Consider the following 2,169-nt stretch of genomic DNA (forward strand, 5'->3'; position numbering starts at 1 on the left):
AATATCTGCATTTGAAAAAAAAAAATCTCAACCTATATTTTATATTTACAAATGAGAAACAACTATAATTTTTATTTTTATACTCATTTGCAAACCAAACATATACGTTATCATACCTGTCCTTACAATTTATAATTTGCTCATGTCTAAAACCAATTATAGAGTTTATTACAATAATGACATTGATATTGTATTTAGAAATATCATTGTATATAAATGTAGTACTTTTAAATATAATATTTTATTTTTAAAATTTTTAACGAAACAAAAAAAGTGTTGAATAAGAGATGTTTAATCAAAGTCAAGTGCATGAAATTAAAAGAAAAAACACATGAACATTTCTAATCACTACAAAAAAAAGTATATTTTAATAGGGGTTATTTTTCGTTGGTTTCAAAACCCCAAATAATTCCGGCGGTTTGTAAGCAGAAACGGTCCCTAAACATTTATTTATTTTTTTAAAATAATTTCTCACTAATTACTGTAAACCCCAGTTCCTCTTCGTTGCCCTTCGTTTAATTTGAAACTCTACTTTTCCTTTTTATCTTCTCCCAAACCCTCCCAATCCTGTAAACCCTTTTTCAGTTCCAAACTCCTCCTTCACTCTGTGCAAAACCCTAGATTCCATCGATCCCAACTTCCCAGGCTCTGCAACGCATTCGCGCCCGACCCGTGGGTTCAGATCCTCCTCCTCCTCGTCCACGCGACTGACGCTGTCCACCAGCACTGCCCGTGGTCACTGTAGAAGCGCAAGCGCAGCACAGCGCGACGCTCAGAGAGCTCGGACGCAGCGCCGTCGAAGAAGAGGTTTTTTTTGGCGGTGGGTGACGACGTGGAAGGGGGAAAGCAAGCTGGTGACACGGGGGTGGGCGATGGCGTCTGCGAGGCGCAACTTCACTTCGACCTCCATTGGGGAAGAAAGGTGGGAGACTGAGGCTAGGGTTTTACGATAAATTTTACAGTTATTCTACTTTTGTTATCTGTGATCATTATCACTTTCCGAATGTTGTTTTGTAGGTTTTGAAGCATTGTACTTATGTTAGTGATAATATTTTTGTTGTAAACGGGTGTGGCATTATTTGTAGGGGATCTTGGTCAAAGTTTTGATTCAAATGTGACTCTTTCTCACTATGAATTGAGTCCAAGAAAAGGAGAAACTGTACTGTTTGTTGGCGACCTCTCTTATGCTGATAACTACCCGAATCATGATAACGTGAGGTGGGATACTTGGGGTAGGTTTACAGAAAGAAGTGTTGCATATCAACCATGGATTTGGACTGCAGGGAACCATGAAATTGATTTTGCTCCAGAAATTGTAAGCTTCTCAAACCAATTCACTTTATCTGGTTTCAACTATCTGAAAAATTTCTTTCTGTTTTTCTCAACGAAAAATTTTAAATTTGGTGTTATGCATTTACCCAGTCCAAATGTTGGTAAGAATAGAGTTTTTAACATAGATGAACACTTTGTTGCAGGGTGAAACCGTACCTTTTCAAATGGTGCCAAATAGCATTTTGCATTTGGCATTTGCACTCCTATAAAAGATCAATCAGCCCCTGTTTATATCACCATTGGTGATGGAGGAAACCTTGAAGGCTTAGCAACCAAGTAAGCTCAACGAACGTAACATGATGATTCTTGTCACATTTCTCCTTACTTTTATATCATTAAGCTTGAACAAATATTTACTTTGAAAAAAGGCATGTGTTTTCATTATTCGTTCTGCTAAATTTTTATTTATTGGATGCAACTACTTGTTGCAGAATTGCGGACTGCTATATTTTCTAAGGTTGCACTGCAAACAATTAGATTAGTATCAAGGAAGGTATGCATGCTTCTTCTTGGTTTCAATACATCAAATAAGGATATAAGTATTTTTAGTATATCTATTTTTATTTATTTAGGATTTGGTTTTTCTAAAATGATTAAGCGAGATTCTTAAAAAGTTAACACTGTAATTGCAAGGGCATTGCGCAATCTCTCTCCTTGCCTTATTTTTTATATGAATATTACTCTTGGATCTGGATCTCACATGAAGATCTCACTGATGAATTATTTTTGAAGATATTAAAACGTAATAGGTGTATTAAATTATAGGGCTCCACAATCCTAACACACTTTATTTTCTCTATTTTTTTCTCTTCACGTGATCATCAAACTTGACAAGGG

At 35.9% G+C, this 2,169-nt stretch overlaps 1 pseudogene; it reads right to left on the reverse strand.

Moving 5' to 3' along the window:
* Window positions 1-453: 453 nt before the first annotated feature.
* LOC106772457 lies at window positions 454-921 on the reverse strand (annotated as a pseudogene).
* Between the last annotated feature and the right edge of the window lie 1,248 nt (window positions 922-2,169).

The sequence above is a fragment of the Vigna radiata genome, chromosome 1, assembly GCF_000741045.1.
Source record: "Vigna radiata var. radiata cultivar VC1973A chromosome 1, Vradiata_ver6, whole genome shotgun sequence".
Classification (NCBI taxonomy): Eukaryota; Viridiplantae; Streptophyta; class Magnoliopsida; order Fabales; family Fabaceae; genus Vigna; species Vigna radiata.